Source organism: Rhinoderma darwinii, chromosome 1 (genome assembly GCF_050947455.1).
Source record: "Rhinoderma darwinii isolate aRhiDar2 chromosome 1, aRhiDar2.hap1, whole genome shotgun sequence".
Lineage (NCBI taxonomy): Eukaryota > Metazoa > Chordata > Amphibia > Anura > Rhinodermatidae > Rhinoderma > Rhinoderma darwinii.
This window is the reverse complement of record NC_134687.1, coordinates 541,935,529-541,950,138: the sequence shown is the minus strand read 5'-3', so window position 1 is coordinate 541,950,138 and position 14,610 is coordinate 541,935,529. Positions and strand designations below refer to the sequence as shown.

At 37.8% G+C, this 14,610-nt stretch overlaps 1 long non-coding RNA gene across 1 annotated transcript in view; it reads left to right on the top strand.

The window, feature by feature from the left end:
* Nucleotides 1-10,280: 10,280 nt before the first annotated feature.
* Nucleotides 10,281-14,610, top strand: part of LOC142745358 (uncharacterized) — a 224,810-nt gene continuing 220,480 nt past the window's right edge. Inside the window, exon 1 of the long non-coding RNA XR_012881684.1 lies at nt 10,281-11,140. This is a non-coding gene — a long non-coding RNA (uncharacterized LOC142745358). The remainder of the gene's footprint in view (nt 11,141-14,610) is intronic.

The window sequence follows — 14,610 nt, the reverse complement described above, 5'->3', positions numbered from 1 at the left end:
AGAAGCCTCGCAAAATGCGAGGAGGAGCAATTACGTCTGAAACGAGGCAGCTGTTTTCTCCTGAAAACAGTCTGTCTTTTCAGACGTAAAAGCCTGCTACCGTGTGCACATACCCTTATACCACATATGTCAACGTTAAGACGGATCGCAGTGAGCAAATGTTCCATCACTAAGATATAAAAAAACAGCAATATATAGCTATAGGCGCAGGATTTGACCGAGAACAATTTATTCTGATTTTTGCACAGACAAATGTGAAAACCAGTTACACTTCTGTATGAAGTCCTGGTCCACCTGGGCCCAAGTCTTTTTGGCATCCAGGGATGGCAACATAAGGGATGTATGACTCTTTAAGCGTAATATAGTGTGTTCTCATGTTATCTCCAGCTTCCATGTTAGCCCAAAGTGGTTTACTACAGTAGAAGACCTCACCCCCTTTATGTAATAGATGAAGCTGGCCATTGAAAAAGAGGTGGGGGGGGGGGGGGGGTTGAACTGGCAGGCCAACAATGGACCTGGAAAGTCCTGGATACTGATTTGATAACTTAAGAGTAAAGGGGCACTCCATATCGGCTACTAACTGTGGGGCTGTGTGGAGGTCTGGGGCAAGCTATTTCTTAAAGGTGCGCAGCTAAACTTGATCTGTAAGGAGATTATAGTGGTCAGTGCCATCAGGGTGTCATCTCTTTTTGTAGATTAAATTAATTTATAAAATGGTGTTTATTCACTCTACACTCACTCCATAACGTTGATTCATTTTAAAAGAGAGTGACCATATGGCCAGCTGTCCTCTGGCAGTCAGGCTCAACCCGCATCTTCTCGGGATCACTGTTTTATGCCGTGTCTGAAGCTGGCCATACACATGAGATAGCTGTTGGATGAAACAACTATCTCCCCCAACTCCCCTATAAACATGCAAGCTTATTTCAATAGAAAGAGGGAAATAAGATACTGTCTGGCGTCTCTGGCAGTAGCTTATATCTCCTGGAGTACAAAAGATCAGGGATGTTGAAATCCAACATCCCTGATCCTTCTATTTCTCTATGACATTTGGTGGGGGACATTAGGGCTGCCTCCCAAAGACAATAGTCACACATTCAGTATAGTCAGCTGATATTAAAGGGGTTTTCCCATGAATCATTTTCATACCAAAAGTCCTAAAATGCCGTATATAGCTGTTGTAGAGTGATTTACAGTGTTTTTAGCATAGGAAAAATGCCTTTTCATAAATTTTTGCCTCCCTGTGTCCTCCTTAGGTGGACATGCACATTGCTATACACTTTAAACACAAGGTGGCGCCATACTATGTAAGTACATTTTTTTTCAATTTAGTGTTTAAAGAGGCTCTGTCACCAGATTTTGCAACCCCTATCTCCTATTGCAGCAGATAGGCGCTGCAATGTAGATTACAGTAACATTTTTATTTTTAAAAAACGAGCATTTTTGGCCAAGTTATGGCCATTTTTGTATTTATGCAAATGAGGCTTGCAAAAGTACAACTGGGCGTGTTGAAAAGTAAAAGTACAACTGGGCGTGTATTATGTGCGTACATCGGGGCGTGTTTACTACTTTTACTAGCTGGGCGTTCTGATGAGAAGTATCATCCACTTCTCTTCATAACGCCCAGCTTCTGGCAGTGCAGATCTGTGACGTCACTCACAGGTCCTGCATCGTGTCAGACGAGCGAGGACACATCGGCACCAGAGGCTACAGTTGATTCTGCAGCAGCATCAGCGTTTGCAGGTAAGTAGCTACATCGATTTACCTGCAAACGCCGATGCTGCTGCAGAATCATCTGTAGCCTCTGGTGCCGATGTGTCCTCGCTCGTCTGACACGATGCAGGACCTGTGAGTGACGTCACAGCGTGATCTCTCGAGAACACGCTGTGTGTCTGCACTGCCAGAAGCTGGGCGTTCTGAAGAGAAGTGGATGATACTTCTCGTCAGAACGCCCAGCTAGTAAAAGTAGTAAACACGCCCCGATGTACGCACATAATACACGCCCAGTTGTACTTTTACTTTTCAACACGCCCAGTTGTACTTTTGCAAGCCTCATTTGCATAAATACAAAAATGGTCATAACTTGGCCAAAAATGCTAGTTTTTTAAAAATAAAAACGTTACTGTAATCTACATTGCAGCGCCTATCTGCTGCAATAGGAGATAGGGGTTGCAAAATCTGGTGACAGAGCCTCTTTAATTTCTATGGAACTCAAACTCATGCCAAAGGGCATCCTCGGGCCAGGAATTGGCTGCAGCGGTCATACGCTGGTAATCTTTCCGGGAAAGTAATCAAAGACTCACTTAGACCTTTGGAGAATCAGGGGTTTTAACAGGTGAGTAAAGTGCATTTTTTTGTGTAATAACAATTTTTGCAGCTAGTTTCACTTCTTGACCTCTATGACAACCCCTTTAAAGCACTGTTCATACCATTGTCATGGCTTCAGTTTATAATAGGTACATGGCAGCTATGCCGGATTCCTTTGAAAATGGGCCTTAATGGGGTAATGGTGTTCTGGTATTTTTGATGGCAAGAATAGCACTATGGACTACTCTATTCTTACCATTCCCGCACAACCCTTTTAAGTGTGCTACCATCATGGTTTCCAAACAGACCCATGACCGGTATGACTGATTCATTTCAAACAGAATCCACCGAAACTTGATGAACCTTATGGACTTATAATTGGGTCAGTCAGGTTTCTGACGTGGTCCAGTCTTTTTAACAACAAGAACATCACTTCAGGCTACACCATCCTGTCAAAAATCCCGGAAACCCCAACAGAATAGAACCCAGTGTATGTTCACACTTGCGTCGTGGTTTTCAGTTTATAAAGGCTACCACGATGTATGGCTAGATTCATGACAAGATGGGATGTTTTTCCCATTAAATTTGACTGGATCTCCAACAGAGATGTGAACACTTTTTTCTAGTTTTTTATCTTTATTATTTTTTTTAATGCTCTGCAATTGCTCTAAACTGATTTGAAAAACTGATACTTAATTTGACATCAGTTCGTATCAGTTTTTTCAATGAATTTACCAATGGGAAAAAAAAAAATCTTGATGGATCTCGTAGAAAAAAAAATATCATACTGTTAGGGCCTGTTCACATCACCGTTTGGTCACCGTTCCGGGGTTCCGTCGGAGGTTTCCGTCGGATGAACCCCGCAACGGAAAGTGAAACTGACAGCACAGCTTCCGTTTCAGTCACCATTGATCTCAATGGTGACGGAAACATCGCTAATGCTTTCCGTTCGTCACCATTCCATCTGGTTTCCGGTTTTCCGATGGAATCAATAACAAAGTCGACTACGCTATTGAATAATAACCAATGTTTTTTTTTTATCAATGATGGTCACTGACCAGTTTTGTTATGTCACATAAAAGAAGGTAAGGACATAGGCTTTGTTTATTTTTAATCAATTCCAAATACCATATGTTGTGTATGAGGTGAAAAGAGACTTATGTACAATGAAGCCACAACTGGAACCTACACATACAGTACGTTATATCAATCTCGATTCCAACATTATCCTATTTTCTGTTTAATATTGCATGGTTGTTCACCCAAAAATTAAATCTTTAGGTTTATACTTTACAGACCAGATTTTCATTTCCGGGTAACATTCGCAAGATGACTATGTTGGGTTCTTATCTAAATATGTTTTTATGGGATCTGTGATGAGTTACAGAAATGGCATTCCTATTGGTAGTTTATGACATCTAGCTGGTTAACCACTGACTTGATTGGCATAAAAGATATATTTTATTAGTGGAGGTCAAAATTAATATCTTTGTTAGTGGTACTTTACCCATTGGAAAATGAATATATTCTATTCCATGCCTAGGGATAATCTTGCTTTGTACATCTTAACATAAACACTCTGAACAGTGTATTTCTTCCAGACATATTCATAGCACATGATTGATTAATTCCAATAAGTTAAAGGTGCTACTTCAGCAACATTCACTTCTGTCTATTTGAAAAATATGAAAGCAGAGGCTGTGGGAAGCACCTGAAGATCGGACGGAATAAGGATCATTAGTGTATAACAGCTGATGCTTGCTTTTATGATCAGCCTGTTCTCTGTATACTATATACGTCGTCTTCTGGATCCTGTAATATTTACAGAAGTGATACAATATAGGCAGCTAAAAAGACAAAGGGGTAGGAACATTGCCTCATAGGTAGAAAAAAAACGCTTGGTAGGAGGCACAGAATGGTAGGTAGATTAAAATGTGCTCTCCCGCTTCGGTTCTGAAATTATGTAGGCACAATACTAATTTTAAGGATAGTTTGAGGGTACATCTGATGTCCTAACACCTATAAGTTGCAGCTCACCAAGATATGGGTCCACAGGATTATGGCCAATTGAGGTAGACTTTCTGGGTCCAAGCTAGGCCTCAGTTGGGTGGAGACCCAGTCAAGTAAGTGTGGCTTACACAAACTTAGTTTACTGTTCTTTTACAACTGAGAGGCCTTGTCTTGGCCCGGGAAGCCTTTCTCGAGCATGCTTCTATGTCGCTTGTAGTTTGAGAGTCTCCCAGGGTTCAGACTAGGTCCCTCAAGGGTAAAGTCCCTGTGAATGAAGTTATCTATGTTCATTTCAATACTGAACATAATTTTATACATATATAAAATGATTTTCATTATTAAAGAAATACACAAACTCCAAATTTACATTTGTAAAAATAAATGATATATACAAAATACATTTTTAAATCACAATGCAATATGTTGTTGTTTTTGTTTTTTAAATAATAGATTTTTTTTGGTGAAAAATTCAGCTCATATCTGCTGTGATGATGCAGGAGATGATCCAAAACCCCTTTAGTGATGATTCCTGCTTTATGTCAGGGCCTGCCTAGGAAGATGATCTCTACTGGGCAGGCTGCACAACACAGAAGTGTTGCCAGGGCACATGGAATAGTCAGCAACGGAATCTCGCACACCAGAAATATTTGGATGGCCAGGACCTTGGACATCAAAAGCTGGATTCAATGTTGTCACGTCTACGTCAAGATTGTGGTCTTGAGTGTAGTTATGGAGGACACAGTAGGCTTTCATCACAGCATCAACTGTGGTTGGTCCCAACTGGATGGCCATGGTTAAAAGGGTTGTCTCGGCATGGGGCGGTTTTTCATACTGATCCCGCAGCCTCTAGGTACCGGAAATTTTGTAGTTGTCGGTGCCGGAAGTAGAAGTCTCTGACCACTGTATAGCAGCCGTGCTGCAACATTGCAGCTCTGCTCCTATTCAAGTAAATAGGAGCTGAGCTGCAGTACTCAGTACTGAGGTGTGGTTAAACCCCCATTAAAAAAAAAAACATTGGTCTACCGCATGTGTTTTTACTGCAATTTAATGCATTTTTCGATGCGATTGAGGTATTTACAGAAAAGTGTACCAAATTGCAATATAAACGCTTGTATTTTTTAAATATGATTTTATTTGCAACTCAACCGCAATGTCTGAATACACCCTTATATTTGAGTTCCCCTGGTTATAACAGGTTATAACAGCTGACCACAGGTGGCTGCAGCAGGGAACTCACAATCTAAAAAAAGAAGTTGACCAAATAGAACAACCATGGAAAATATATTTTTCTAGATTTGTGTAATAATCCCCTATAATCAAAATATTAACACCCAAAACAATGTTTATCCTACTTGAGCACCTAGCACTGTAGTGTTCGAACACAGGTTCTTCAAGACACCTTGAGAGAAGAGGTTTGGGGGAATAAGACATGCAGAATTCTTTATGATGGTTTCACAGCACCCATGCAGTGTGGTCCTGAAAGGTGTATTTTATTACACGTTGTATAACAATTTCTGCATGGAATTAAAAGAGAAATAATCTTTAAGAAAATATTTAGAACTCCTTCAGTGCTTAATAAGGAATTCTGTTGATCCCAGAGAAATACTATATGCCGGAATAGCATTAATTAGAATGATATGTACCCACTGCACATGGAGTGCCAAAATGAAGAGTTGATTTGGAACTGGCAGGGGCTGTAAATATAGATATTTTTCAGGTTAGGAATGATTAGAAAGTGAAATCCATTGTGGTGCTCAGAGTCTGCCCTTTGCAATCAGTCATCAGAGTCATGAGGGTCTGATTGTAGGGCTTGCCTTATTTGCATTGATGAGGATGAGGCAGCTGCTGAAGCATATAGACCTGCACCTGACACAATCACTAAACTCTGGATTAGCACAGGGAATCCAGAGGACTCTGTGCCGTGTAGCAGGAAGTTCATCTATTAGGCTCACCCATGAAAATTTTCCATCAACCCAATTATGTATGCATATTAATTAAAATAAGATTCACCAACTTCCATATGAGCGATAACGCAAGCTATTTTTATATGTGTGTATTTGTCGGATGACATTACTTTAGTGCAATTATAGCTTTCTGGATTATTTGGGAAACTTTAAGTCCCGGCATGACATAACTATACTTATACATAACAATTTACATCTTCCATGGCATGCTGGGACTTTACCAAAGCAAGATACCATAAATAGGAATGCATTATCCAGTACCCAGCTATTGTTAATCTTTCCCAGCACTGAGGGAATGAAAAAACACAATCTGTTATACAATATCTGCAGTTCAATACTCTTAAATTGCTAAGCAGGTAGGGTAGTGTTTGTAAACTAATACCATTGATATAGCATTTACGGTATAATAATATTATAATTTTTTTGTGGCATCAGTTGAATTTAATTGCTCTGGATTTTTCTTCCAGATTTGTGGGCAGAAAATTGGCAGCTGAATACAGTAGCAGGAAAGTGTATGAGATTTTAACTAACCTCATCCACATGCTGCGAAAAATTTTCATTTTGAAATCAGTAGCATGTAAATTTCTGCTGTGGAACGGTCACAGATTTGTTGCGGATTTTAATGATGTACGGGACAGCAGCGAAAGTTTGGATTTTCTATGTGCGAGGCATCACGTGGCTAGGAGATACTGCGATCGGACCAATTATAGTAATGCAAGTACAGTGCTTTCGGAAAGTCTTCAGACCATTTCACTTTTTTCACATTTTGTTATGTCGAGACCTTGTGCCAAAATGAAATAAATTATTTCCCCATCATTCTGCACTCAATACTCCATAAGGACAAAGTGAAAACAGAATTTTAGAAATTAACACTAAGGCTCTGGGGGCCTCCCATTTCTCTAGATCATCTTTAAAAATGTTTCTACACCTTGATTGGAGTCCACCTTTGGTTAATTAATTTGATTGGACATGATTTAGAAATACACACCCCTGTCTATATAAGGTCTCACAGCTGACAATGCATATCAGAGCAAATACAAAGCCATGACGAGGAAAGAACTGCCTGTAGAGCTCAGAGACAGGATTGTGTCGAGGTACAGATCTGGAGAAGGGTAAAAAAAAAAAATTCTGCTGCACTGTAAGTTCCCAAGAGCACAGTGGCCTCCATAATTCTTAAATGGAAGAAAGGTGGAATAACCAGGACTCTTCCTAGAGCTGACCGCCCCACCAAACTAAGTAATCGGGGGAGAAGGACCTTGGTAAGAGAGGTGACCAAGAGCCCAATGGTCACTCTGGCTGAGCTCCAAAGATCATGTGTGCAGATGGGAGAAACTTCCAGAAGGTCAACAATCAATGCAGCACTCCACCAATCTGGGCTTTATGGCAGAATGGCCAGAAAGAAGCCTATCCTCAGTAAAAAGCATATGAAAGCCCGTCTGGAGTTTACAAGAAAGCACCTAAAGGACTCTCAGACCGAGAAACAGGATTCTGTGGTGAGATGAAACCAAGATTGAAGTTTTTGACCTCAAATGTAAGCATCATGGAAGAAACCAGGCACTGCTCAACTACTGCCCAATACCATCCCTACAGTGAAGCATGGCTGGGGCAGCCTTATGATGTGGGGTATTTTTCAGCAGCTGGGACAGGGAGACTGGTCAGGGTTGAGGGAAAGATGAATGAAGCAAAGTACAAAGATATTCTTAATGAAAACCTGATCCAGAGTGCTCTAGACCTCAGACTGGGCTGAAGGTTCACCTTCCAAAAAGACAATGACAAAGACACTAAGCACACAGCCAAGACAATGCAGAAGTGGCTTAGGGACAACTCTGTGAATGTCCTTGAGTGGCCCAGCCAAGCCCTGACTATCACCCAATCAAACATCTCTGAAGAGACTTGAAAATGACTGTCCACCGACGGCCCCCATCTAACCTGACAGATTTGAGAGGATCTACAGAGAAGAATCGCAGAAAATCCCCAAATCCAGTTGTGCAAACCTTGTGGCATCATACCCAAGAAGACTGGAGGCTGTTATCGCTAAAGGGTCTGAATACTTATATCAAGGGTTCCTTTTCAATAGATTAGCAAAGATAACTAACATTCTGTTTTCACTTTGTCATTATGGGGTATTGGGGAAAACTGGATTTTTTTTTATCTTAGGAGAATGCCTCAACATAACAAAATGTGACATTTTTTTAAAGGGTCTGAAGACTTTCCGAATGCATTGTATATTGCAAAGTCCATTGAATTTACATGTTAAGGTTAATTCGTCCCTTTAACCCCTTAATAACCAGGCGTTTTTGCACGTTAATGACCAAGCACTATTTTTCGTTTTTAGTCATAACTTTTTTATTTTTCCATTGACATAACCGTATGAGGGCTTGTTTTTTGTGGGATGAGTTTTGTTTTTCGATTGCACCTTTTTTGGGTGCACGTAGTATATTGATTAACTATTATGAACATTTTGGGAGGGAATTGAAAAAAAAAGCTATTCCAGCATTGTTTTTCATGTTACACCTCTTGTACACGGCCGAGTACGGGCCGTGAAAAACAGTCGGAGTGTCGGCTTGATTTCCCGGCCCGACCATGGTACAGGTGAACGAGACTCCTGGCATCATAGACATTTATGATGCTAGGAGTCTCTGCCTCACCACGGAACTCCTGTTCCGTACTGAACAAAATTATACAGGACAGAACAGCAGTTTTGTGGGGAGGCAGAGACTCCTAGTATCATAAATGCCTATGATGGCACGTACACCTGTGCCGTGGTCGGGCCAGGAAATGCGGCCGACACGACCATTTTTAACGGCCCAAACTCGGTCGTGTGCAACTAGCATTACCGTTATTCTATGGGTCAGTATGATTGTGGCGATACTAGATGTGTATTTTATATTTCTAGATCAGTATAAAAATTAGCTCTGTGTGGGATGAAGACACCCCTGCCACTGTGCCTCTAGTTGTCACTCGAGTCTGTTTAAGGAGCTTCTGAAGGTACATAGGCCACTTACTGAATAATAGTCACCATGAATATTCATAGTCTTTTAATAGATGAGTACCTGCATGTACACATGTGAAGAGGAGAACATGAAAGTAGAAATAAAGAAAGAATATGTGCAGTTTTGGTCAGGAGACACAATTGACATACTGACAATACTGACAAATTCTAGTTGTTTTCTTTACCACATTGTCATCCAAGAATGTGACAATTATTGAAGGTAAGACATGAGAACATGCTATGGCAATCCAATCAAGCAATTTACCATTAGCAGTCCACCTGGCAGGTGCTGAATTATTATATTTCCTAATGTATTGGACTAATACTGATCAGGCTAAAAAAATAAAAATATATTTCTGAGTAGGAGCTACCTTTAAAGGTCACATTCAATCATTACTTCTCATTGCTTTTGTCTCTTGGATTTCCACCATTAGACAAACAAAATTCTGGAAAATTCAACATCATTTTGACTATTTTTTGGATTATCATGTTAAGAATGACAGGAATTTTACTGTACATAGATAAATTTGATATCTTGAAAGTGATATCTTTATTGTGGGAGGTCTGCACTGACCCAATTGCAATGTTTGGGCTGATATATAAATGTTTTTATATATATATATATATATATATATATATCGGACATCTGCTTATTTGACAATCAAAATGCTTGAAAATAAAAAAAAATTAAGAATCCCAATGAGATTAACCTGATAGCCAAACATTCTTATGGACTCAGACCAGATGTGGGATACTTTGGAAAATGTACTGTGTGCAGGACCTTTAGCTTAGAATTTTTTTTGACCTGGGTAAGTCAGTAACTTCCAATAATCCAACAAATTTGGTAATTCAGCTCCTCACCAAACCAGAGCACTATTGTGTACTGAAACCAGAAGTTGGGTGCTTAGAACCGTAAATAGGAGATTTACATATTGGCCGACGGACAGATAGGCCTAATGGATTGATATGTTAATATATTCTTGATAGCTCATTGGATTCATCTTAACTTGTATTATCTTGTCTAATCAGCTTTGGAAAAACAAATTCCGGAAATGAGTAAAAGAGGGGAACACAGGTCCAAAAAAGGTACTTACCTCTACGATATTGTAAATAGGACCTCCTAAGGTGCCTCTTAGATACACACCATAGTAAGCAATCCTTTAAATGTCCCAAAATTGACAGAGAATTCCCATTCCCAAAGTAATATTTATTATGTCGATAATCACATTGTTTAAATGTATTTCACTGTATATACAAAATTCCTATTCCTATGTAACTGCTTACCTTCTCTTAAGAAGGTCCTCCACATCATTTGTACCACTTTGTACGTTTACTCCAACTGTACATGACAAAATGTTGTATTTATGACAAGAATCCACTGTAAGCTTTAGCGAATACACAAAAGAAATAACAGCAAGCGCACATTTCTGGTTATAAGGCATGAAACCGATTTTAAGTGTAGTTCTTTCTCATCCTTTCCAATCGCCTTTAATTATTATTCCATTGGCATTAAAGACAAATAAATTGCCGAGCATATGATTATTTGTGGACGTGTAAGCTTCTAGTTATAGGAAGGGAAAATACATATTTTTGTGAAAGTGAAGTGATAATTTGTACTAAAAGAATGCATATCCAGCCAGAACCCTCCCATTGGAGAAGGGGAAATTTAATGAGCTTTTAATGGAATGCGATGCTTGGAGTGGTAAATTATTTGTTAGTTCACGATGCAATCAGCATGCTGATTAAGGCCGCTTGGTGTTTTTTTTAAACTAAACATTAACTGAATGAAGACAGTTAGTCCTTGTACTTCTGCTTGGGGGGCTTTTGTGAAACAAATGGACTTCACAATCCAGATTGTCAACAAAAGGTGAGTGCACTTCAAATGTCATTAAAATACTTGCGATAAATTTTTCAAATCATATTTATATTTGCCTAGTACATTTTTTAAAACCACGTTTAAAGGAACAGTCCTCCTTGAAAGGCCTTAGAATAATGCATGTCATTTTATCTCTCTCCTCTCAGCCCTTTTATTGTGAGTTACAGCACTGGCTTACATATAGAATACAATTTGACTTCATTACATCAGTATTTGTTTGAGCATCTGAATCTTACGTTTTATTCCCATTAAGACAATCATGGGCAACCTGCAGCAATGTAGGCAGCTATTAACATTTTTTTCTCCTTTGATTTATGTACCGATAAGGGTTGGAAAAATAAATGGCGAGCAAGTTAGATTAAATAAGGAAAACACATCTTCATACATTGAGAGAGCATATATCAAATCCTTTTTAAAACACTCCACAAAAAAGTTACATTAACATTATAAAGGGAATGAAAATCTGCAGGCAGCTTTATTGTTCACTTGTGTCTGTTGACTGTAAATACCGCAGCTTTACACGTTGCTTATTGTTACTGAGAAATACAAATACTTGGATCGTAATAAAGGGGTATTGTTGCTTTAAGATCTGTGATTACTTGGTGTTTTCTTCCCAATATTTAAACATATATACACGTATTTCTCATAACATGGGAATGATTATGATCACTGGTGATTACTGTTCGGTATTTAGTAAGGACAGTAAATAGGCACCCTTTAAAACCCAATGAATAACTTGCCTTCTTTTAACTACGTGTTCCTGTTTATGACCCAGGAGGTTAAAAGCCGCTGACTGGCATTTGACTTCTGACCTCCTATAAATGTTATGTTATCAGTTCCTGCTTGTTAACTTGTATTCACTGCATCTCCCGGATGGCTGTCAGATAAAGGATTTTATTATATTTCCTAATGGAGCTCCTCAGTCTTTTGTTTTAGGGTGTGCAATGTCATCTTGTATGTTAACCTCAGATCTTTTTTAATCCTATATGGATTAGATAATACATTCTCAATATAGCATATCCACCTTAAAATATAGTGGGTGTATGTGTTCTTATAAATATAATATATATATATAAATATATATATATATATATATAAAATGTTATTATTATTTTGTTATATTTGTACTTCATGGTCAAATTCTGATATTCAAATGAAAGGGAATTTGATATATAATAGTAACAACTACGTCCTTAGAATTGTGTCCCAATTAATCTTTACATAAAGACATTGGAAACATTAAAATAAAAACGCAGATACATAATAACACAATGATAAAATAAATCGAAAATACAAAATGAAAACCTTTTGAGTTTTTCATTCTAAAGAAGCTTGGTAAATATTTTTTCTGATAAAAGAAAAGTTGATCTCATTTTAATGGAGGTGTATACAGGGTGTATACAGGGTGTATACATTGTATTGTCCCTTTACAGGGACATGTTTACTTCTATGAATTAGTTGAAGCAGCAAAATATGTAATTCAGATACTGCTATCTCAATACAAGTTCTGCGTATGTTAGAATGTCTGTTAATAATTAGCACAAACAATTGTATTCAGTTTTAATGCATTTTGACTTATTAATACTACCGTATTTAGGAAAAATATTTAATTTTCCCCGTTAAAAATTAGCCGTCTAATGGAATTAAAAATATTTTGGTTTGCTCTGTGTGGTGTTCAAAATTTTTTAAACATTTTGATGTTTTGAAATTTGTATCATGTTTTGATCTAACCAACAATTTCCAGCAAAATAGCCAAAATCAGGCTGCTATTAACATAATTATCTAAATTGTATTGTGCTTATTGTATTGCAACACATTAGAACGACTTCTGTTAATACATATTAATAACATTTAATACATTTCTACGTAGATTTGAGATTTCTGTTGTATACCACTGCTCTTTGTTTCATTTAAATAGTTCATTATTATGCTGAAATATGGAAGTAATTAAACAGGTTCAAACAAGCAGTAATTCAGTAAGGATGAATGGTTTCAATGTCTTAATGGTCATTACTTGTGCTTCTAAATCCTGCTACATATTTCTTTAATTTACCATTGTGTATTAAAGTGTGTATTATTGTAATGTGAACACTAATGTTACTGTAGCAATGTATTCAATATACAAAATTGGTGTTTTGGATCAACTCAGAAAATGAATAGGGCTTGAAATCCATGAAAGTATATATATATATATATATATATATATATATATATATATATATATATATACATATACATATACATATATATATATATATATATTTATTTATTAATGCATACAGTTTTCTAGGTATTTTTGTTATAGTAGCTCTCCTCTTCTTCACTGCTGAGATTGCATGCACATTATTGTTATTTCTCTCTGATACCAGTGTTGGGGATTAATTAGTATGCCTCATCCTTTCATCTTTTCTTTTACTTACCCAGAATGAAAACAGCACTTTCTAATAGAGCAATTTATTGCTGGAAGTGTATTTAACTCTTTTCTATCTGTTCTCTCTATCTCTATGCATTCTTCACTTCCTAAAATGTAATCTTATCAAAGAGATAACGAGAATACATGGATTGACTAATAGGTCCATATAATGGCTTATTGTTACATTCAGTATGTTATGCAGTGTTATGTACAATTTATTTTACTTTAATAGGTTTTTAGATCTTAATATTATTGTGTATAGTTCTATTTGGCTTTTAAAAGTTTTCTGCACTTTTCTTCAATATGCAAATGTTGTGAATCGGAGGCATGGGAAAAAAATATAGTCTAGACCTAGACGGGGTGCTGTCTAGATTGTGACTGACATTTTATGACCTCTCTTCCTCACAGGAGGGGCAGAATGTTCTTTCTAAAACAAGAGCCTCTCCCCTTTATAAGAAAAAAAATAGACCGTATTAATGTGATTATTTTTTTTTTATTTAAAAGAAATCAGACTTTGTGGGAGTTTTGCTGTTAGGCATTTTTCCTTGAAATTGCTTTTGGAAGTAGTGATTTAATCAGCAGACTACCAATGATGATAAAATAGGGCGTGCAATAAATGATCAGACTGTCCTGGTATTTGGAGAGGAAAAGTGACAACTTATTGGAAGTTCTCAAGGAATCATTTATATTTTACACTCCACTTGGCAGCTGATTTGAGATTGTCTGTTAGCATAACAAAGGCTCTGAGCATGTGAACTTCAGAAACCTTTTGACCTCTTTGCTGCTGGCATGAATAGCTCCCAGTCTTTCCTATACAGATTTCCCAAAGCTCCCCTGTTCGTGGCTAAATTGTTAATCAGGGTAATTTAATATAGTTTTCAATATGTCTCATCTCTTATTGGGAACGGTATTCAGAGCTTCTCTCCCTCCCCCCAAAAAAACAGCCCCCCTCTCCCCATTCAAATTGTTAGAGGGACAGCTGCAGACAAACTCCACGAACTATATATGAAGACAGGGCAGGAGAGGAAATTCTCACAACTAGCACTTT